Below are 21897 nucleotides of genomic sequence, written 5' to 3'. Positions count from 1 at the left end.
CAGGCACTACTCTCTCTTACTCTCATTCCTTCAATTCCAGCTGCAGTTGCCACTGCCACAGCTGCCTCTCCTTCTCTTCTTCCTCTCTTCTTCCCTTTTCCTTTCTCTTCTTCTTCCTTTCCTTCTCTTCTTTCCCAGCTGCACTACTGCAGTCGCAGCCTCAGCCACGGCCACAGCCTCTACTTCCTCCCCTGCTCATCTTCCTCTCCTTCTTCTCTTCCAACTGCAGCTGCCATCGCAGCAGCCGCAGCCCCTTCTCTTCTTCCTCCCCTTCCCTTCTTCCTTCCTCTTCCTCTTTTCCTGCCACAGCTGCAGCTGCCACAGCCGCAGCCGCAGCTACTTCATTCCCTTCTCCTCTTCCTCTCTTCTTCCTCTCCTTCCCTTCTTCCTTTCTCTTCCCCTTCTCTTCCAGCTGCAGCTGCCATCGCCGCAGCTGCAGCCCCTCCTTCCCCTTCTCATCTTCCTCTCCTTCCCTTCTTCCTTCCTCTTCCTCTTTCCCTGCCACAGCGGCAGCTGCCACAACCGCAGCCGCAGCTACTTCTTTCCCTTCTCCTCTTCCTTCTCCTTCCTTTCTTCTTCTTCTCTTCTTCTCCTTCCTCCCCTTCTTATCCCCGACGAACAGCACCTCCTTTCCTCTGTTTCCTCCTGCAGGAAACAGAGGTGCCGCCTCTTCACCCGCTTCCACTTCTTCTCTTCTTCCTCACCATCTCTTCCTCTCCTTCTCTTCCAGCTGCAGCTGCCACCGCCGCAGCTCCTCCTTTCCCTTCTCTTCTTCCTTCTCCTTCCTTTCTTCTTCTTCTCTTCTTCTCCTTCCTCCCCTTCTTCTCCCCGACGTCACACCCACCCTCTCCTCTGTTTCCTCTGCAGGAAACAGAGGTATCACAACCTCTTCTCCTGCTTCCTCTTCCTCTTCTCTTCCTCTTCTTCTTCTTCTCCTCTTCGAACGCCCCTCACCTCTCCTCTGTTTCCGTCTGCAGGAAACAGAGGTGCTGCAGCCCTAGCTGCTGCCACCTCTCGCTCCTCTCCCTCTTCCCTCTCTTTTCCCTCTTCTTCTCCTTCTCTTCTTCTCCTCTTTCCCTTTTCCTCCCCAACGCCACACACCTCCTCGCTGCAGCCTTGCCGCAGCTATTCTCCTCTCTTCTTCTTCTTCTTCTTCTTCTTCTTCTTTTTCCCTTCCCCCTCTTCTTCCTCTCTTCTTCTCCCCACGCTCCACCGCTCCTCTCTCTGTTCGAGAAACAGACCCACGCCCCACCGCTTCTCACTCTGTTCGAGAAACAGAGAGCGTGGGAGGCGGTGGGATAAAACCGAATTTTCGGTTTTCCTTTATCTTTTTCTTTTTGCAAATTAACAGTTTAGTCCTTCAAATTCCTATATTTACATATAGATCCTCCGATTTATAAATAAATCTTTATTAATAATTTTTAAAAGTGAGGGATATTACATACGGGACATGTTTCGTATCTCGGGACGCAAAAAAGAGTGCAACACGAGGACTTCCCGGGGGGTCACCCATCCTAGTACTACTCTCGCCCAAGCACGCTTAACTTCGGAGTTCTGATGGGATCCGTTGCTTTAGTGCTGGTATGATCGCACCGGTTTCGGGTGCTTCGTCCCTCGCCTATGTGCACGTCGCGGCCGGCACATCAACGTCCGGAGCCCATTGCGCGCCACGAAACCGTCGGCGCTTTGTCGAACGATCCCGAAATCCCTATCGCATGCTCTCTCTGAGCCCTAGCCCGACGACTGTGTATCGGTCACGGCAAGCTCGCGCCGAAACCATCACTTTCTCGAACGATCTCGGAATCGCTATTGCGACCCCAATCCGGAAAGCCCTTTCCGAGCCCCACGATACTGACTGCGTAGCGGTCACGGCAAATTCCGTGCCCGAAAACAATCGTCTCGGAGGTCAACGGGAGATGTTTCGTATCTCGGGACGCAAAAAGGAGTGCAACACAAGGACTTCCCGGGGGGTCACCCATCCTAGTACTACTCTCGCCCAAGCACACTTAACTTCAGAGTTCTGATGAGATCCGGTGCTTTAGTGCTGGTATGATCGCACCGGTTTTGAGTGCTTCGTCCCTCGCCTAAGTGCACGTCGCGGCCGACACATCAATGTCCGGAGCCCCATGCCCGTCATGAAACCGTCGGCGCTTTCTCGAACGATCCCGAAATCCCTATCGCAAGCTCTCTCTGAGCCCTAGCCCGACGACTGCGTATCGGTCACGGCAAGCTCGCGCCGAAACCATTGGCACTTTCTCGAATGATATCGGAATCGCTATTGTGACCCCAATCCGGAAAGCTCTTTCCGAGCCCCACGATACAGACAGCGTAGCGGTCACGGCAAATCCCGTGCCCGAAAACAATCGTCTCGGAGGTCTACGGGAGATGTTTCGTATCTCGGGACGCAAAAAGGAGTGCAACAGGAGGACTTCCCGGGGAGTCACCCATCCTAGTACAACTCTCGCCCAAGCACGCTTAACTTCGGAGTTCTGATGGGATCCGGTGCTTTAGTGTTGGTATGATCGCACCGGTTTCGGGTGCTTCGTCCCTCGCCTAAGTGCACGTCGCGGCCGGCACATCAACGTCCGGAGCCCCTTGCCCTTCACGAAACCGTCGGCGCTTTCTCGAACGATCCCGAAATCCCAATCGCAAGCTCTCTCCGAGCCCTAGCCCGACGACTGCGTATCGGTCACGACAAGCTCGCGCCGAAACCATCGGCACTTTCTCGAACGATCTCGGAATCGCTAATGCGACCCCAATCCGGAAAGCTCTTTCCGAGCCCCACGATACTGACTGCGTAGCGGTCACGGCAAATCCCGTGCCCGAAAACAATCATCTCGGAGGTCTACGGGAGATGTATCGTATCTCGGGACGCAAAAAGGAGAGCAACACGAGGACTTCCCGGGGGGTCACCCATCCTAGTACTACTCACGCCCAAGCACGCTTAACTTCGGAGTTCTGATGGGATCCGGTGCTTTAGTGCTGGTATGATCGCACCGGTTTCGGGTGCTTCCTCCCTCGCCTAAGTGCACGTCGCGGCCGGCACATCAACGTCCGGAGCCCCTTGCCGGTCACAAAACCGTCGGCGCTTTCTCGAACGATCCCGAAATCCCTATCGCAAGCTCTCTCCGAGCCCTAGCCCGACGACTGCGTATCGGTCACGACAAGCTCGCGCTGAAACCATCGGCACTTTCTCGAACGATCTCGGAATCGCTAATGCGACCCCAATCCGGAAAGCTCTTTCCGAGCCCCACGATACTGACTGCGTAGCGGTCACGGCAAATCCCGTGCCCGAAAACAATCATCTCGGAGGTCTACGGGAGATGTATCGTATCTCGGGACGCAAAAAGGAGTGCAACACGAGGACTTCCCGGGGGGTCACCCATCCTAGTACTACTCACGCCCAAGCACGCTTAACTTCGGAGTTCTGATGGGATCCGGTGCTTTAGTGCTGGTATGATCGCACCGGTTTCGGGTGCTTCCTCCCTCGCCTAAGTGCACGTCGCGGCCGGCACATCAACGTCCGGAGCCCTTTGCCGGTCACGAAACCGTCGGCGCTTTCTCGAACGATCCCGAAATCCCTATCGCAAGCTCTCTCCGAGCCCTAGCCCGACGACTGCGTATCGGTCACGACAAGCTCGCGCTGAAACCATCGGCACTTTCTCGAACGATCTCGGAATCGCTAATGCGACCCCAATCCGGAAAGCTCTTTCCGAGCCCCACGATACTGACTGCGTAGCGGTCACGGCAAATCCCGTGCCCGAAAACAATCATCTCGGAGGTCTACGGGAGATGTATCGTATCTCGGGACGCAAAAAGGAGTGCAACACGAGGACTTCCCGGGGGGTCACCCATCCTAGTACTACTCACGCCCAAGCACGCTTAACTTCGGAGTTCTGATGGGATCCGGTGCTTTAGTGCTGGTATGATCGCACCGGTTTCGGGTGCTTCGTCCCTCGCCTATGTGCACGTCGCGGTCGGCACATCAACGTCCGGAGCCTCTTGCCCGTCACGAATCCGTCGGCGCGGAGGTCTACGGGAGATGTTTCGTATCTCGGGACGCAAAAAGGAGTGCAACACGAGGACTTCCCGGGGGGTCACCCATCCTAGTACTACTCTCGCCCAAGCACGCTTAACTTCGGAGATCTGATGGGATCCGTTGCTTTAGTGCTGGTATGATCGCAACGGTTTCAGGAGCTTCGTCCCTCGCCTAAGTGCACGTCGCGGCCGGCATATCAACGTCCGGAGCCCCTTGCCTTTCACGAAACCGTCGGCGCTTTCTCGAATGATCCCGAAATCCCTATCGCAAGCTCTCTCCGAGCCCTAGCCCGACGACTGCGTATCGGTCACGGCAAGCTCGCGCCGAAACCATCGGCACTTTCTCGAACGATCTCGGAATCGCTATTGCGACCCCAATCCGGAAAGCTCTTTCCGAGCCCCACGATACTGACTGCGTAGCGGTCACGGCAAATCCCGTGCCCGAAAACAATCATCTCGGAGGTCTACGGGAGATGTTTCGTATCTCGGGACGCAAAAAGGAGTGCAACACGAGGACTTCCCGGGGGGTCACCAATCCTAGTACTACTCTCGCCCAAGCACGCTTAACTTCGGAGTTCTGATGGGATCCGGTGCTTTAGTGCTGGTATGATCGCACCGGTTTTGGGTGCTTCGTCCCTCGCCTAACTGCACGTCGCGGCCGGCACATCAACGTCCGGAGCCCCTTGCCCGTCACGAAACCGTCGGCGCTTTCTCGAACGATCCCGAAATCCCTATCGCAAGCTCTCTCCGAGCCCTAGCCCGAGGACTGCGTATCGGTCACGGCAAGCTCGCGCCGAAGCCATCGGCACTTTCTCGAACGATCTCGGAATCGCTATTTCGACCCCAATCCGGAAAGCTCTTTCCGAGCACCACGACACTGACTGCGTAGCGGTCACGGCAAATCCCGTACCCGAAAACAATCGTCTCGGAGGTCTACGGGAGATGTTTCGTATCTCGGGACGCAAAAAGGAGTGCAACACGTGGACTTCCCGAGGGGTCACCCATCCTAGTACTATTCTCGCCCAAGCATGCTTAACTTCGGAGTTCTGATGGGATCCTGTGCTTTAGTGCTGGTATGATCGCACCGGTTTTTTGTGCTTCGTCCCTCACCTATGTGCACGTCGCGGCCGGCGCTTCAAATTCCGGAGCCCCTTGCCCGTCACGAAACCGTCGGCGCTTTCTCGAACGATCCCGAAATCCCTATCGCAAGCTCTCTCCGAGCCAACGATCCCGAAATCCCTATCGCAAGCTCTCTCCGAGCCCTAGCCCGACGACTGCGTATCGGTCACGGCAAGCTCGCGCCGATACCATCTGCCCTTTCTTGAACGATCTTGGAATCGCTACTGCGACCCCAATCCGGAAAGCTCTTTCCGAGCCCCACGACACTGACTGCGTAGCGGTCACGGCAAATCCCGTACCCGAAAACAATCGTCTCGGAGGTCTACGGGAGATGTTTCGTATCTCGGGACGCAAAAAGGAGTGCAACACGAGGACTTCCCGGGGGGTCACCCATCCTAGTACTACTCTCGCCCAAGCACGCTTAACTTCGGAGTTCTGATGGGATCCGGTGCTTTAGTGCTGGTATGATCGCACCGGTTTCGGGTGCTTCCTCCCTCGCCTAAGTGCACGTCGCGGCCGACACATCAACGTCCGGAGCCCCTTGCCGGTCACGAAACCGTCGGCGCTTTCTCGAACGATCCCGAAATCCCTATCGCAAGCTCTCTCCGAGCCCTAGCCCGACGATTGCGTATCGGTCACGACAAGCTCGCGCCGAAACCATCGGCACTTTCTCGAACGATCTCGGAATCGCTAATGCGACCCCAATCCGGAAAGCTCTTTCCGAGCCCCACGATACTGACTGCGTAGCGGTCACGGCAAATCCCGTGCCCGAAAACAATCATCTCGGAGGTCTACGGGAGATGTATCGTATCTCGGGACGCAAAAAGGAGTGCAACACGAGGACTTCCCGGGGGGGCACCCATCCTAGTACTACTCACGCCCAAGCACGCTTAACTTCGGAGTTCTGATGGGATCCGGTGCTTTAGTGCTGGTATGATCGCACCGGTTTCGGGTGCTTCCTCCCTCGCATAAGTGCACGTCGCGGCCGGCACATCAACGTCCGGAGCCCCTTGCCGGTCACGAAACCGTCGGCGCTTTCTCGAACGATCCCGTAATCCCTATCGCAAGCTCTCTCCGAGCCCTAGCCCGACGACTGCGTAACGGTCACGGCAAGCTCGCGCCGAAACCATCGGCACTTTCTCGAACGATCTCGGAATCGCTATTGCGACCCCAATCCGGTAAGCTCTTTCGGAGCCCCACGATACTGACTGCGTAGCTGTCACGGCAAATCCCGTGCCCGAAAACAATCGTCTCGGAGGTCTACGGGAGATGTTTCGTATCTCGGGACGCAAAAAGGAGTGCAACACGAGGACTTCCCGGGGGGTCACCCATCCTAGTACTACTCTCACCCAAGCACGCTTAACTTTGGAGTTCTGATGGGATCCGGTGCTTTAGTGGTGGTATGATCGCACCGGTTTCGGGTGCTTCGTCCCTCGCCTAAGTGCACGTCGCGGCCGGCATATCAACGTCCGGAGCCCTTGCCCGTCACAAAACCGTCGGCGCTTTCTCGAACGATCCCGAAATCCCTATCGCAAGCTCTCTCCGAGCCCTAGCCCGACGACTGCGTATCGGTCACGGCAAGCTCGCGCTGAAACCATCGGCACTTTCTCGAACGATCTCGGAATCGCAATTGCGACCCCAATTCGGAAAGCTCTTTCCGAGCCCCACGATACTGTCTGCGTAGCTGTCACGGCAAATCCCGTGCCCGAAAACAATCGTCTCGGATGTTTCGTATCTCAGGACGCAAAAAGGAGTGCAACACGAGGACTTCCCGGGGGGTCACCCATCCTAGTACTACTCTCGCCCAAGCACGCTTAACTTCGGAGATCTGATGGGATCCGTTGCTTTAGTGCTGGTATGATTGCAACGGTTTCAGGAGCTTCGTCCCTCGCCTAAGTGCACGTCGCGGCCGGCATATCAACGTCCGGAGCCCCTTGCCTGTCACGAAACCGTCGGCGCTTTCTCGAATGATCCCGAAATCCCTATCGCAAGCTCTCTCCGAGCCCTAGCCCGACGACTGCGTATCGGTCACGGCAAGCTCGCGCCGAAACCATCGGCACTTTCTCGAACGATCTCGGAATCGCTATTGCGACCCCAATCCGGAAAGCTCTTTCCGAGCCCCACGATACTGACTGCGTAGCGGTCACGGCAAATCCCGTGCCCGAAAACAATCATCTCGGAGGTCTACGGGAGATGTTTCGTATCTCGGGACGCAAAAAGGAGTGCAACACGAGGACTTCCCGGGGAGTCACCAATCCTAGTACTATTCTCGCCCAAGCACGCTTAACTTCGGAGTTCTGATGGGATCCGGTGCTTTAGTGCTGGTATGATCGCACCGGTTTTGGGTTCTTCGTCCCTCGCCTAACTGCACGTCGCGGCCGGCACATCAACGTCCGGAGCCCCTTGCCCGTCACGAAACCGTCGGCGCTTTCTCGAACGATCCTGAAATCCCTATCGCAAGCTCTCTCCGAGCCCTAGCCCGACGACTGCGTATCGGTCACGGCAAGCTCGCGCCGAAACCATCGGCACTTTCTCGAACGATCTCGGAATCGCTATTTCGACCCCAATCCGGAAAGCTCTTTCCGAGCCCCACGATACAGACTTCGTAGCGGTCACGGCAAATTCTGTGCCCGAAAACAATCGTCTCGGAGGTCTACGGGAGATGTTTCGTATCTCGGGACGAAAAATGGAGTGTAACAGGAGGACTTCCCGGGGAGTCACCCATCCTAGTACTACTCTCGCCCAAGCACGCTTAGCTTCGGAGTTCTGATGGGATCCGGTGCTTTAGTGCTGGTATGATCGCAACGGTTTCGGGTGCTTCGTCCCTCGCCTAAGTGCACGTCGCGGCCGGCACGTCAACGTCCGGAGCCCCTTGCCCTTCTCGAAACCGTCGGCGCTTTCTCGAACGATTCCGAAATCCCTATCGCAATCTCTCTCCGAGCCCTAGCCCGACGACTGCGTATCGGTCACGGCAAGCTCGAGCCGAAACCATCGGCACTTTCTCGAACGATCTCGGAATCGCTAATGCGACCCCAATCCGGAAAGCTCTTTCCGAGCCCCACGATACTGACTGCGTAGCGGTCACGGCAAATCCCGTGCCCGATAACAATCATCTCGGAGGTCTACGGGAGATGTTTCGTATCTCGGGACGCAAAAAGGAGTGCAACTCGAGGACTTCCCGGGGGGTCACCCATCCTAGTACTACTCTCGCCCAAGCACGCTTAACTTCGGAGTTCTGATGGGATCCGGTGCTTTAGTGCTGGTATGATCGCACCGGTTTCGGATGCTTCGTCCCTCGCCTAATTGCATGTCGCGGCCGGCACATCAACGTCCGGAGCCCCTTGCCCGTCACGAAACCGTCGGCGCTTTATCGAACGATCCCGAAATCCCTATCGCAAGCTCTCTCCGAGCCCTAGCCCAACGACTGCGTATCGGTCACGGCAAGCTCGCGCCGGAACCATCGACACTTTCTCGAACGATCTCGGAATCGCTATTGCGACCCCAATCCGGAAAGCTCTTTCCGAGCCCCACGATACTGACTGCGTAGCGGTCACGGCAAATCCCGTGCCCGAAAACAATCGACTCGGAGGTCTACGGGATATGTTTCATATCTCGGGACGCAAAAAGGAGTGCAACACGAGGACTTCCCGGGGGGTCACCCATCATAGTACTACTCTCGCCCAAGCACGCTTAACTTCGGAATTCTGATGGGATCCGGTGCTTTAGTGCTGGTATGATCGCACCGGTTTCGGGTGCTACTTCCCTCGCCTAAGTGCACGTCGCGGCCGGCACATCAACGTCCGGAGCCCCTTGCCCGTCACGAAACCGTCGGCGCTTTCTCGAACGATCCCAAAATCCCTATCGCAAGCTCTCTCCGAGCCCTAGCCCGACGACTGCGTATCGGTCACGGCAAGCTCGCGCCGAAACCATAGGCACTTTCTCGAACGATCTCGGAATCGCTATTGCGACCCCAATCCGGTAAGCTCTTTCCGAGCCCCACGATACTGACTGCGTAGCGTTCACGGCAAATCCCGTGCCCGAAAACAATCGTCTCGGAGGTCTACGGGAGATGTTTCGTATCTCGGGACGCAAAAAGGAGTGCAACACGAGGACTTCCCGGGGGGTCATGTCACGCCCCTAAAAATATCCATGATATTTAAATTTTTTCGCCACAACTAACCCAGGATCCAAACACACATTTGAGGTCACTAAGAAAACATTCGGATCAAAAATTTCACTTCTATAATCTATCAATTCATAACCCTGTGCAATTCATAAACATAGCACACATCACTCGATAATTTATACAATCTGAACTCAACTCATCAAAATAAAAACCACAATATAAATCCACAAGTGGGGAAATCCATGCAGTCACCACAATCATCGATTTACCATAAGTTCATATCATTACACGAATTTAATTTAACATTCCAAAACCCTATACATGAGGGATCCTTTAACTTACACAAAATCCACAGGTGTAGATTCATAGTCACATTTCATTAGATGCAGCGTAGCTTATACACAACTACATATATGCTAACAAAAGTTCTGCCCAACGTCTTCTAAACTTTCCACTGCCTCAGCCCATTCTTAACATTTAAGCAAGCGATACGCTATCCTGAAAAATTTATCAACAAATGGGGTGAGCATAAAGAGCTCAGCAAGTGACTAACATATCCATATCAAAATAGTACAATTTCCAAAGAGATGCAGTTTCAAACACAAAGCAGAATATACGATTTCGTATACATAATATTATTAGGAGCAGAATCATAATTGTCCTTTTTAATCATACATATTTGGTTCCTGACAGATGGGGCATAGAGTAATTGGAGCATATCAGAAACAAAGGAAACATATCAGAGCTTATCAATGGCATATAAAATGTTCCAAATCACATCAACGACATAGGGAACATTACGAAGCAAAATCAGCAGTGAATGAAGCATTTCAGAGCATATCAAACTCATATGTCGTACAGAAGCTAAAACGTCGTCCTTGACGTTGCAATCATATCATAACTATCCAGAGCACGAACAGAAATAACTCACCAAAACTCTGGATGTCATATCAAACATATAGAGGGTGTAGTGGGATCTCAGTCAGAATGTGATTCATCCAAGCAATATCCCACAAAGCGGGACCCCACAAAGCGGGCAAATAAGCGCATACCAGAATATCCCACAAAGCGGGACCCCACAAAGCGGGCAAATAAGCGCATACCAGAATATCCCACAAAGCGGGACCCCACAAAGCGGGCAAATCAACGCATACCCTTTACCATTTTTGGCAAAGGTCCAGACAATCCCACACACCAGAGTACAAGAAGGCAGTTTCAACAATAAGTAGCATATAACGGAAGCACACGCGGAACAACCAAACGTACATGTGCCTTTTCAAAAGCAATGTGATGCAAGGAACAAATCTCTCACAAAAGTATTCATTTTAGGAAAGAAATGAAAGCAAGAGTGTACAGGGATTCCAAACAATCATAATCAGCTCAATTCCAATAAGAAGATTAGGCGAATTCAAGTATCCAAAGGAAATGGAACAGAATACGCGTAATCGACCAAAGCTCGATTTCGGACAGAATTCCAGTGGCACATCAAACAAATATTTCAGAATAACAATTATGCTCCAATACCCATAAGAAGGCTATGGTCGAACCATATATCAATCTATATTCGGATGGAACAGATTTCATATGAAACAGGGCTCCCAACACAGAGTTACCTCTGATTTGGTAACACAAGGTCAAAATCACAATCACTGTTTTGCAGAATTTATAAGGTCGGATTCAACAGACGATAGGGTGGGCAATTGAACTCCAAAATTTTCAAACTATATGTCAAAAGAGATAATTTCAAGTCTAGTTTCAAATAAAATCAGTTTGGTACAAACCAGAATTTTCAACAGGGAGTTATAGGCGTTTTAGTATCGAAAGGTCAGAAATCTTGAACTCTGTTTTACAGCGTTTGTAGGCTCTTTTGAAACAAATTTTTGGGTAAGTATTCGGTGTCCAAAATCTACAAAATCGGTGTCAAAAGAAATATATACGAGTCTAATTTCAAACAAAAATAGTTCCTACCTGAATCCTCATTCTGTACTAAAACTTATAGCTGAAACAGTGCTTAGGGGTCAGTTTACCGAAAAAAAACTTTCAGATTCCATGGTTTTATGTCCAAGGAGAGACATATCAGTTTCTAAATAGAAATCTTCCAATTTATTTTGAATCAACATAAAAACAGAGTCTAATACTGCTGTAGGATGGGGTTAGAACACTTGCCTTTGGAAATTTGACCCGAAATGACAAGTTTAAAGCAAGAACCCTAAAAGCCCCAATTTTCTCTCTTCTTCTTCTTCTTCTTCTTCTTCTTCTTCTTCTTCTTTCTTTCTTTCTTTCCCTGATCACCCACAAGCTGCCTCCTCTGCTTCCTTAAGAACGAAGGCAGAGAGGCTTAAGCGGTGGAATTTGTCATTTGGTGCATTTTACAGTTTAGTCCTTGTTTTTATCATATTCACGATTAGGTCCTTAGGGTTTACATATAGGGCCTCAGATTCTTTCTTTTCTCTTTTTTTTTTGAACAGATCTCCCAAATCTTACAAATAAGTTACCTCTGAATCATACTCTATTTCTTTTGTCAATTAAAATAGATGCTTACGTTATCACCAGAAATTTATACGAACATTCGGAAATGAGGGGTGTTACACTCTCCCCCCCTTAAAAGAAAAATTTAGTCCTCTAAATTTATCGTACCTCTATTCGATGAAAAGACGAGGATACTCCTTTTTCATTTCCTCTTCTAGCTCCCAAGTTGTCTCTTCTCCAGAATGATGTCTCCAATTTACTTGAACCAGTGGGATGACCCGATTCCTTAGGACTTTTTCTTTCTTATCAATAATCTGAATAGGCTCTTCCACATAGGATAAATCTTTATCGAACTCCACCAGCTCATACTTAATGATGTGAGAAGGGTCATACATATACTTTCTAATCATCGAGACATGAAATATATCATGGACATGGCTCAATGCTGGTGGTAAGGCAATCCTGTAAGCGACAGAACCAACCCTCTCAAGAACCTCAAAAGGTCCAATAAATCTTGGGCTTAACTTTCCTTTCTTCCCAAACCTTATAATGCCTTTGGAAGGGGAGACTTTTAAGAATACAAAATCTCCGATTTCAAACTCAATATCTCGTCTCCTATTATCGGCATAACTCTTTTGACGACTTTGAGCAGCTTTTAACCTTTTCCTTATAACTTGAATTTTCTCGGTAGTTTCTTGTACCTGGTCCGGTGCTAACAACTTTCTGTCCCCAACTTCCTCCCAACATATAGGTGTTATGCACTTTCGCCCATATAAAGCTTCATAAGGAGCCATCTGAATACTTGAATGATAACTATTGTTATACGTGAACTCAACAAGTGAAATATTCTTATCCCATTCACCTTTCCAATCCATAACATAGGCTCTAAGCAAATCCTCAAGTGTTTGAATTGTTCTTTCTAACTGACCATCGGTCTGAGGATGATATGCAGTGCTAAACTTAACTTTAGTGCCCATAGATTCCTGTAATCTTCTCCAGAATCTAGAGAGAAATCTGGAGTCTCTATCAGAGATGATCTCCTTTGGAATACCATGAAGTCTTACTATTTCATTAACATATAAATCTGCAAGTCTATCAAGCGAATAAGTCATATTAATCGGAAGGAAATGTGCAGATTTTGTTAACCTATCAATGATAACCCAAATAGCATCATACTTCCTCGAGGTTCTGGGTAGTCCTGAAACAAAATCCATAGTAATACATTCCCATTTCCATTCAGGTATAACTAAAGGTTGCAGCAACCCTCCAGGTCTTTGGTGTTCTACTTTGATTTGCTGACAAGTCAAACATTTTGAAACATACATTGCAATTTCCTTCTTCATACCTTCCCACCAATAATGACTTTGAAGATCTCTATACATCTTAGTGCTCCCAGGGTGTAGGGCGTACTTCGAAGTATGACTCTCCTTTAGGATTTGATTCTTGATATCCGGTTCATTTGGTACACATACTCTCTCCCCAAATCTCAATAGGCCATCCTTTGAAACTTGAAATTGTGGCTTCAATTCTTTTTCTACTTCATTCCTCAAGTAGATTAAATATGGATCTCGTAATTGTCCTTTCTTAATTTGTTGAATAAGATCAGATTGCACTTGAATGGAGGCCATCAATATCATCGAGTCTTGCTCTTTCCTCAAAGCTTTCAAATCAGAATTTTCTTCTAATAACTTCCATTGCTTCACGACCAGACTAGCCATAAAACTTGTAGATTTCCTACTAAGTGCATCAGCTACAACATTGGCCTTGCCCGGGTGATAACGGATGGCACAATCATAATCCTTCAGAAGTTCTATCCATCTTCGCTGCCTCATGTTTAGCTCTTTCTGAGTGAAAATATATTTTAGACTCTTGTGATCAGTAAAGATTTCAAACTGTCGACCATACAAATAATGTCTCCAAATCTTTAGAGCAAAAATGATTGCTGCTAATTCCAAATCATGAGTTGGATAATTCAATTCATAACCCTTAAGTTGCCTAGAAGCATAAGCAATTACTCTCCCTTCCTGCATCAAAACACATCCTAAGCCCTTTCTTGAAGCATCAGTATAAACTACAAATCCCTCACTACCACTTGGAATAGTGAGAATAGGGGCACTAGTCAATCTTCTTTTTAACTCTTGAAAGCTTTGCTCACAATCATCGCCCCATACAAATTTCATATTCTTCTTAGTGAGTTTGGTGAGAGGTTGAGCAATTCGAGAAAATCCCTCCACAAATCTCCTATAATAACCTGCCATGCCCAAGAAACTTCTAACCTCTGTTACATTTGTTGGTACTTCTCATTCAACTACAGCTTCTATTTTCCTTGGATCAACAGATATACCCTTCCCTGAAATCACATGGCCTAAGAAAGCAACTTCATTCAACCAAAATTCACATTTGCTGAACTTCGCATACAACTTCTTTTCTCTTAGTATGGACAACACATCACTCAAGTGTTCCTCATGCTCCTGGTTACTCTTTGAATACACCAATATGTCATCAATAAATACAATTACACAGATATCCAAGAGCGGTTGAAATATCCTATTCATTAGTTCCATAAAAGCTGCAGGGGCATTTGTCAAACCAAACGGCATCACCAAGAATTCATAATGACCATATCGAGTTCTGAAAGCTGTTTTTGAAATATCCTCTTCCTTGATCTTTAGCTGATAGTAACCTGACCTCAAGTCAATCTTAGAGAATACTTGTGCACCCTGCAGTTGATCAAACAAATCATCAATTCTAGGTATGGGATATTTGTTTTTGATGGTCACCTGATTCAACTGTCTATAATCAATACAAAGCCTCAATGTTCCATCCTTCTTCTTCACTACTAGTACCGGAGCACCCCATGGGGACACACTGGGTCGTATGAAACCCTTATCTAATAATTCTTGTATTTGCTTCTTTAATTCCTCTAGCTCGAGTGGTGCCATTCTGTAGGGAGGCTTAGATATTGGGGTTGTACTGGAGACCAGATCAATAGCAAATTCACCCTCTCTATCTAGAGGTAAACCAGGCAAGTCATCTGGGAATACATCAGGGAATTCTTTGACCACTGAAATTTCATCTAGGTGGGTTTCCTGGTTTGAATGCTCCTTTACACACACCATATAACAAAAACAACCTTTCTGCATAAGACGATAAGCTTGAAGTGCTGATATCAAGCAAGGAGGCAAATCATGCTTAATGCCCTCAAAGAAAAATATAGGCTGATCTGGTATGCAGAAAGTAATTATTTTCTTGTAACAATCAATACTGGCGTGATGAGAAGATAACCAATCCATGCCAAGTATAATATCAAAACCCTGGATCTCTAGGAGAATCAAATCAGCAAGGAGTTCGTGGTCTCCAATAGAGATCAAACAAGATGGGTAGACCAATTTTGTTGCCAATGAATCTCCAACAGCAGTTGTTACATATAACATATAATCTAGGGGTTTAGGTAGAATATCCAAGTGACAAGCAAAGTATTTTGAAACAAACGATAAGTTGGAGCCGGGATCAAACAAAACTTTTGCATTTCTTTTAGAAACATGAAGAATACCTTCCACCACTGATTTAGAAGCTCTAGAATCTTGTTCAGTGATAGCGTATACTCTAGCATGGGCTGAGGGTCTAGGAGACAATGGCTCTCTTTTCCTGTTCAGTGGGCAATCTTTTATTTGATGACCTAGCTTTCCACAATTAAAACATGCTCCAATCACCCGAAAACACCGACTTGTCTCATGATTTAACCCGCATTTTTCACATAACTGAGTCCTCCCCCATGGTTTCCTTTTCTCAAATCCAGATGTCTTAAACCTCTTGTTACTATCTTCGTATTCATTTACTCTCCTGCTTTTGCTAGTAAATTTGTCCCTTTGGTTCTTGCCAATGATTTCTTGAATTTCCTCCATGTCTCTTTCAATTTTCAAAGCTCTTTCTACCGTATCAGCATATGTTTGTAATTTTAAAGCTGACATTCGGCTTCTTATTGCCGGCCGTAATCCCCTTTCAAACCTTCTTACCTTTCTAGATTCATCATCAGTCATATGTGTGGCAAACCTGGAGAGCTCAGTAAATTTAGATTCATACTTTGTAACCGTCATACTTCCCTGGATAAGATTCAAGAACTCCAATTCTTTTTGCTCTCTCATACATTCTGAAAAATATTTATCGTTAAACTTTTCTTGGAATAACTTCCATGTCATTGGCTCATGTTTGATTTCAGACATCCTCTTAATCATTCTCCACCAGTGTTCAGCTTCTCCCTCCAGCATAAAGGTGGCAAGAAAAACCTTTCGTTCATCAGAGTAATTTAAGGCATCAAATATTTTCTCTATCTGCATCATCCATCATTCCGCCACCATTGGATCAGACTCACCACTGAAACTGGGAGGACTAAGCTTCTTAAACTGTCCAATTCCCAACCCCGTCTGGTTTGATGTCTCTGTCCCATCATTATTTCCTTGTTGGACAGGTTGTTGTTGTTGTTGCATCACTTGTGCCATAGTCTCCAAAGTCCGCATAATACCACTCAATTGATCAGCAGTAGATGCAATAGGAGAACCAGATGATCTCGTCATCCTCGCTTCCTAAAACATCAAAAGAACATTTTCTTTGATCAATCTCTAAATGGTAGTCAATAAACCTCAAATAAAGATAATATTCTTAGTGATTCTCAAATCATGCTCTGATACCACCTCTGTCACGCCCCTAAAAATATCCATGATATTTAAATTTTTTCGCCACAACTAACCCAGGATCCAAACACACATTTGAGGTCACTAAGAAAACATTCGGATCAAAAATTTCACTTCTATAATCTATCAATTCATAACCCTGTGCAATTCATAAACATAGCACACATCACTCGATAATTTATACAATCTGAACTCAACTCATCAAAATAAAAACCACAATATAAATCCACAAGTGGGGAAATCCATGCAGTCACCACAATCATCGATTTACCATAAGTTCATATCATTACACGAATTTAATTTAACATTCCAAAACCCTATACATGAGGGATCCTTTAACTTACACAAAATCCACAGGTTTAGATTCATAGTCACATTTCATTAGATGCAGCGTAGCTTATACACAACTACATATATGCTAACAAAAGTTCTGCCCAACGTCTTCTAAACTTTCCACTGCCTCAGCCCATTCTTAACATTTAAGCAAGCGATACGCTATCCTGAAAAATTTATCAACAAATGGGGTGAGCATAAAGAGCTCAGCAAGTGACTAACATATCCATATCAAAATAGTACAATTTCCAAAGAGATGCAGTTTCAAACACAAAGCAGAATATACGATTTCGTATACATAATATTATTAGGAGCAGAATCATAATTGTCCTTTTTAATCATACATATTTGGTTCCTGACAGATGGGGCATAGAGTAATTGGAGCATATCAGAAACAAAGGAAACATATCGGAGCTTATCAATGGCATATAAAATGTTCCAAATCACATCAACGACATAGGGAACATTACGAAGCAAAATCAGCAGTGAATGAAGCATTTCAGAGCATATCAAACTCATATGTCGTACAGAAGCTAAAACGTCGTCCTTGACGTTGCAATCATATCATAACTATCCAGAGCACGAACAGAAATAACTCACCAAAACTCTGGATGTCATATCAAACATATAGAGGGTGTAGTGGGATCTCAGTCAGAATGTGATTCATCCAAGCAATATCCCACAAAGCGGGACCCCACAAAGCGGGCAAATAAGCGCATACCAGAATATCCCACAAAGCGGGACCCCACAAAGCGGGCAAATAAGCGCATACCAGAATATCCCACAAAGCGGGACCCCACAAAGCGGGCAAATCAACGCATACCCTTTACCATTTCTGGCAAAGGTCCAGACAATCCCACACACCAGAGTACAAGAAGGCAGTTTCAACAATAAGTAGCATATAACAGAAGCACACGCGGAACAACCAAACGTACATGTGCCTTTTCAAAAGCAATGTGATGCAAGGAACAAATCTCTCACAAAAGTATTCATTTTAGGAAAGAAATGAAAGCAAGAGTGTACAGGGATTCCAAACAATCATAATCAGCTCAATTCCAATAAGAAGATTAGGCGAATTCAAGTATCCAAAGGAAATGGAACAGAATACGCGTAATCGACCAAAGCTCGATTTCGGACAGAATTCCAGTGGCACATCAAACAAATATTTCAGAATAACAATTATGCTCCAATACCCATAAGAAGGCTATGGTCGAACCATATATCAATCTATATTCGGATGGAACAGATTTCATATGAAACAGGGCTCCCAACACAGAGTTACCTCTGATTTGGTAACACAAGGTCAAAATCACAATCACTGTTTTGCAGAATTTATAAGGTCGGATTCAACAGACGATAGGGTGGGCAATTGAACTCCAAAATTTTCAAACTATATGTCAAAAGAGATAATTTCAAGTTTAGTTTCAAATAAAATCAGTTTGGTACAAACCAGAATTTTCAACAGGGAGTTATAGGCGTTTTAGTATCGAAAGGTCAGAAATCTTGAACTCTGTTTTACAGCGTTTGTAGGCTCTTTTGAAACAAATTTTTGGGTAAGTATTCGGTGTCCAAAATCTACAAAATCGGTGTCAAAAGAAATATATACGAGTCTAATTTCAAACAAAAATAGTTCCTGCCTGAATCCTCATTCTGTACTAAAACTTATAGCTGAAACAGTGCTTAGGGGTCAGTTTACCGAAAAAAAACTTTCAGATTCTATGGTTTTATGTCCAAGGAGAGAGATATCAGTTTCTAAATAGAAATCTTCCAATTTATTTTGAATCAACATAAAAACAGAGTCTAATACTGCTGTAGGATGGGGTTAGAACACTTGCCTTTGGAAATTTGACCCGAAATGACAAGATTAAAGCAAGAACCCTAAAAGCCCCAATTTTCTCTCTTCTTCTTCTTCTTCTTCTTCTTTCTTTCTTTCTTTCCCTGATCACCCACAAGCTGCCTCCTCTGCTTCCTTAAGAACGAAGGCAGAGAGGCTTAAGCGGTGGAATTTGTCATTTGGTGCATTTTGCAGTTTAGTCCTTGTTTTTATCATATTCACGATTAGGTCCTTAGGGTTTACATATAGGGCCTCAGATTCTTTCTTTTCTCTTTTTTTTTTGAACAGATCTCCCAAATCTTACAAATAAGTTACCTCTGAATCATACTCTATTTCTTTTGTCAATTAAAATAGATGCTTACGTTATCACCAGAAATTTATACGAACATTCGGAAATGAGGGGTGTTACAGGTCACCCATCCTAGTACTACTCTCGTCCAAGCACGCTTAACTTCGGAGATCTGACGGGATCCGTTGCTTTAGTGTTGGTATGATCGCACCGATTTCGGGTGCTTCGTCCCTCGCTTAAGTGCACGTCGCGGCCGGCAAATCAACGTCCGGAGCCCCTTGCCCGTCACAAAACCGTCGGCGCTTTCTCGAACGATCCCGAAATCCCTATCGCAAGCTCTCTCCGAGCCCTAGCCCGACGACTGCGTATCGGTCACGGCAAGCTCGCGCCGAAACCATCGGCACTTTCTCGAACGATCTCGGAATCGCTATTGCGACCCGAATCCGGAAAACTCTTTCCGAGCCCCACGATACTGACTGCGTAGCGGTCACGGCAAATCCCGTGCCCGAAAACAATCGTCTCGGAGGTCTACGGGAGATGTTTCGTACGTCGGGACGCAAAAAGGAGTGCGACACGAGGACTTCCCGGGGAGTCACCAATCCTAGTACTACTCTCGCCCAAGCACGCTTAACTTCGGAGTTATGATGGGATCCGGTGCTTTAGTGCTGGTATGATCGCACCGGTTTCGAGTGCTTCGTCCCTCGCCTAAGTGCACGTCGCGGCCGGCGCATCAACGTCCGGAGCCCCTTGCCCGTCACGAAACCGTCGGCGCTTTCTCGAACGATCCCGAAATCCCTATCGCAAGCTCTCTCCGAGCCCTAGCCCGACGACTGCGTATCGGTCACGGCAAGCTCGCGCCGAAACCATCGGCACTTTCTCGAACGATCTCGGAATCGCTATTGCGACCCCAATCCGGAAAGCCCTTTCCGAGCCCCACGATACTGTCTGCGTAGCGGTCACGACAAATTCCGTGCCCGAAAACAATCGTCTCGGAGGTCTACGGGAGATGTTTCGTATCTCGGGATGCAAAAAAGAGTGCAACACGAGGACTTCCCGGGGGGTCACCCATCCTAGTACTACTCTCGCCCAAGCACGCTTAACTTCGGAGTTCTGATGGGATCCGGTGCTTTAGTGGTGGTATGATCGCACCGGTTTCGGGTGCTTCGTCCCTCGCCTAAGTGCACGTCGCGGCTGGCACATCAACGTCCGGAGCCCCTTGCCCGTCACGAAACCGTCGGCGCTTTATTGAACAATACTGAAATCCCTATCGCATGCTCTCTCTGAGCCCTAGCCCGACGACTGCGTATCGGTCACGGCAAGCTCGCGCCGAAACCATCGGCACTTTCTCGAACGATCTCGGAATCGCTATTGCGACCCCAATCCGGAAAGCCCTTTCCGAGCCCCACGATACTGACAGCGTAGCGGTCACCGCAAATTCCATGCCCGAAAACAATCGTCTCGGAGGTCTACGGGAGATGTTTCGTATCCCGGGACGCAAAAAGGAGTGCAACACGAGGACTTCCCGGGGGGTCACCCATCCTAGTACTACTCTCGCCCAAGCACGCTTAACTTCGGAGTTCTGATGGGATCCGGTGCTTTAGTGCTGGTATGATCGCACCGGTTTCGGATGCTTCGTCCCTCGCCTAATTGCATGTCGCGGCCGACACATCAACGTCCGGAGCCCCTTGCCCGTCACGAAACCGTCGGCGCTTTCTCGATCGATCCCGAAATCCCTATCGCAAGCTCTCTCCGAGCCCTAGCCCGACGACTGCGTATCGGTCACGGCAAGCTCGCGCCGGAACCATCGACACTTTCTCGAACGATCTCGGAATCGCTATTGCGACCCAAATCCGGAAAGCTCTTTCCGAGCCCCACGATACTGACTGCGTAGCGGTCACGGCAAATCCCGTGCCCGAAAACAATCGACTCGGAGGTCTACGGGATATGTTTCATATCTCAGGACGCAAAAAGGAGTGCAACACGAGGACTTCCCGGGGGGTCAGCCATCATAGTACTACTCTCGCCCAAGCACGCTTAACTTCGGAATTCTGATGGGATCCGGTGCTTTAGTGCTGGTATGATCGCACCGGTTTCGGGTGCTACTTCCCTCGCCTAAGTGCACGTCGCGGCCGGCACATCAACGTCCGGAGCCCCTTGCCCGTCACGAAACCGTCGGCGCTTTCTCGAACGATCCCAAAATCCCTATCGCAAGCTCTCTCCGAGCCCTAGCCCGACGACTGCGTATCGGTCACGGCAAGCTCGCGCCGAAACCATAGGCACTTTCTCGAACGATCTCGGAATCGCTATTGCGACCCCAATCCGGAAAGCTCTTTCCGAGCCCCACGATACTGACTACGTAGCGGTCACGGCAAATCCCGTGCCCGAAAACAATCGTCTCGGAGGTCTACGGGAGATGTTTCGTATCTCGGGACGCAAAAAGGAGTGCAACACGAGGACTTCCCGGGGAGTCACCCATCCTAGTACTACTCTCGCCCAAGCACGCTTAACTTCGGAGATCTGATGGGATCCGTTGCTTTAGTGTTGGTATGATCGCACCGGTTTCGGGTGCTTCGTCCCTCGCTTAAGTGCACGTCGCGGCCGGCAAATCAACGTCCGGAGCCCCTTGCCCGTCACGAAACCGTCGGCGCTTTCTCAAACGATCCCGAAATCCCTATCGCAAGCTCTCTCCGAGCCCTAGCCCGACGACTGCGTATCGGTCACGGCAAGCTCGCGCCGAAACCATCGGCACTTTCTCGAACGATCTCGGAATCGCTATTGCGACCCGAATCCGGAAAGCTCTTTCCGAGCCCCACGATACTGACTGCGTAGCGGTCACGGCAAATCCCGTGCCCGAAAACAATCGTCTCGGAGGTCCACGGGAGATGTTTCGTATCTCGGGACGCAAAAAGGAGTGCAACACGAGGACTTCCCGGGGAGTCACCCATCCTAGTACTACTCTCGCCCAAGCACGCTTAACTTCGGAGATCTGATGGGATCC

The 21897-nt window shown here is 48.3% G+C and overlaps 22 non-coding genes across 22 annotated transcripts; all 22 read right to left on the bottom strand.

The window, feature by feature from the left end:
- Window positions 1-1476: 1476 nt before the first annotated feature.
- LOC135665634 (5S ribosomal RNA) lies at window positions 1477-1595 on the bottom strand. The gene has a single exon (XR_010509407.1). It is a non-coding gene; the product is annotated as a 5S ribosomal RNA (ribosomal RNA).
- Window positions 1596-1942: 347 nt separating this feature from the next.
- Window positions 1943-2061, bottom strand: LOC135665648 (5S ribosomal RNA). The gene has a single exon (XR_010509421.1). It is a non-coding gene; the product is annotated as a 5S ribosomal RNA (ribosomal RNA).
- A 350-nt stretch (window positions 2062-2411) lies between these two features.
- LOC135665613 (5S ribosomal RNA) lies at window positions 2412-2530 on the bottom strand. Its single transcript, XR_010509386.1, has one exon. It is a non-coding gene; the product is annotated as a 5S ribosomal RNA (ribosomal RNA).
- A 350-nt stretch (window positions 2531-2880) lies between these two features.
- LOC135665626 (5S ribosomal RNA) lies at window positions 2881-2999 on the bottom strand. The gene has a single exon (XR_010509399.1). It is a non-coding gene; the product is annotated as a 5S ribosomal RNA (ribosomal RNA).
- A 350-nt stretch (window positions 3000-3349) lies between these two features.
- On the bottom strand, window positions 3350-3468 carry LOC135665619 (5S ribosomal RNA). Its single transcript, XR_010509392.1, has one exon. It is a non-coding gene; the product is annotated as a 5S ribosomal RNA (ribosomal RNA).
- A 350-nt stretch (window positions 3469-3818) lies between these two features.
- On the bottom strand, window positions 3819-3937 carry LOC135665618 (5S ribosomal RNA). The gene has a single exon (XR_010509391.1). It is a non-coding gene; the product is annotated as a 5S ribosomal RNA (ribosomal RNA).
- Window positions 3938-4068: 131 nt separating this feature from the next.
- On the bottom strand, window positions 4069-4187 carry LOC135665651 (5S ribosomal RNA). Its single transcript, XR_010509424.1, has one exon. It is a non-coding gene; the product is annotated as a 5S ribosomal RNA (ribosomal RNA).
- Window positions 4188-4537: 350 nt separating this feature from the next.
- Window positions 4538-4656, bottom strand: LOC135665638 (5S ribosomal RNA). Its single transcript, XR_010509411.1, has one exon. It is a non-coding gene; the product is annotated as a 5S ribosomal RNA (ribosomal RNA).
- A 350-nt stretch (window positions 4657-5006) lies between these two features.
- Window positions 5007-5125, bottom strand: LOC135665656 (5S ribosomal RNA). Its single transcript, XR_010509429.1, has one exon. It is a non-coding gene; the product is annotated as a 5S ribosomal RNA (ribosomal RNA).
- A 389-nt stretch (window positions 5126-5514) lies between these two features.
- On the bottom strand, window positions 5515-5633 carry LOC135665636 (5S ribosomal RNA). The gene has a single exon (XR_010509409.1). It is a non-coding gene; the product is annotated as a 5S ribosomal RNA (ribosomal RNA).
- Window positions 5634-5983: 350 nt separating this feature from the next.
- Window positions 5984-6102, bottom strand: LOC135665624 (5S ribosomal RNA). The gene has a single exon (XR_010509397.1). It is a non-coding gene; the product is annotated as a 5S ribosomal RNA (ribosomal RNA).
- A 350-nt stretch (window positions 6103-6452) lies between these two features.
- On the bottom strand, window positions 6453-6571 carry LOC135665661 (5S ribosomal RNA). The gene has a single exon (XR_010509434.1). It is a non-coding gene; the product is annotated as a 5S ribosomal RNA (ribosomal RNA).
- A 336-nt stretch (window positions 6572-6907) lies between these two features.
- LOC135665652 (5S ribosomal RNA) lies at window positions 6908-7026 on the bottom strand. Its single transcript, XR_010509425.1, has one exon. It is a non-coding gene; the product is annotated as a 5S ribosomal RNA (ribosomal RNA).
- Window positions 7027-7376: 350 nt separating this feature from the next.
- On the bottom strand, window positions 7377-7495 carry LOC135665642 (5S ribosomal RNA). Its single transcript, XR_010509415.1, has one exon. It is a non-coding gene; the product is annotated as a 5S ribosomal RNA (ribosomal RNA).
- Window positions 7496-7845: 350 nt separating this feature from the next.
- LOC135665614 (5S ribosomal RNA) lies at window positions 7846-7964 on the bottom strand. The gene has a single exon (XR_010509387.1). It is a non-coding gene; the product is annotated as a 5S ribosomal RNA (ribosomal RNA).
- A 350-nt stretch (window positions 7965-8314) lies between these two features.
- On the bottom strand, window positions 8315-8433 carry LOC135665622 (5S ribosomal RNA). The gene has a single exon (XR_010509395.1). It is a non-coding gene; the product is annotated as a 5S ribosomal RNA (ribosomal RNA).
- A 350-nt stretch (window positions 8434-8783) lies between these two features.
- Window positions 8784-8902, bottom strand: LOC135665631 (5S ribosomal RNA). The gene has a single exon (XR_010509404.1). It is a non-coding gene; the product is annotated as a 5S ribosomal RNA (ribosomal RNA).
- Window positions 8903-19462: 10560 nt separating this feature from the next.
- Window positions 19463-19581, bottom strand: LOC135665660 (5S ribosomal RNA). Its single transcript, XR_010509433.1, has one exon. It is a non-coding gene; the product is annotated as a 5S ribosomal RNA (ribosomal RNA).
- Window positions 19582-19931: 350 nt separating this feature from the next.
- On the bottom strand, window positions 19932-20050 carry LOC135665639 (5S ribosomal RNA). Its single transcript, XR_010509412.1, has one exon. It is a non-coding gene; the product is annotated as a 5S ribosomal RNA (ribosomal RNA).
- A 350-nt stretch (window positions 20051-20400) lies between these two features.
- Window positions 20401-20519, bottom strand: LOC135665625 (5S ribosomal RNA). The gene has a single exon (XR_010509398.1). It is a non-coding gene; the product is annotated as a 5S ribosomal RNA (ribosomal RNA).
- A 350-nt stretch (window positions 20520-20869) lies between these two features.
- On the bottom strand, window positions 20870-20988 carry LOC135665650 (5S ribosomal RNA). The gene has a single exon (XR_010509423.1). It is a non-coding gene; the product is annotated as a 5S ribosomal RNA (ribosomal RNA).
- Window positions 20989-21338: 350 nt separating this feature from the next.
- Window positions 21339-21457, bottom strand: LOC135665662 (5S ribosomal RNA). Its single transcript, XR_010509435.1, has one exon. It is a non-coding gene; the product is annotated as a 5S ribosomal RNA (ribosomal RNA).
- Window positions 21458-21897: the final 440 nt, after the last annotated feature.

The sequence above is a fragment of the Musa acuminata genome, unplaced genomic scaffold, assembly GCF_036884655.1.
Source record: "Musa acuminata AAA Group cultivar baxijiao unplaced genomic scaffold, Cavendish_Baxijiao_AAA HiC_scaffold_1033, whole genome shotgun sequence".
Taxonomy (NCBI): domain Eukaryota; kingdom Viridiplantae; phylum Streptophyta; class Magnoliopsida; order Zingiberales; family Musaceae; genus Musa; species Musa acuminata.
The sequence above is the reverse complement of the archived record's forward strand: the minus strand, read 5'-3'. Positions and strand labels throughout refer to the sequence as shown.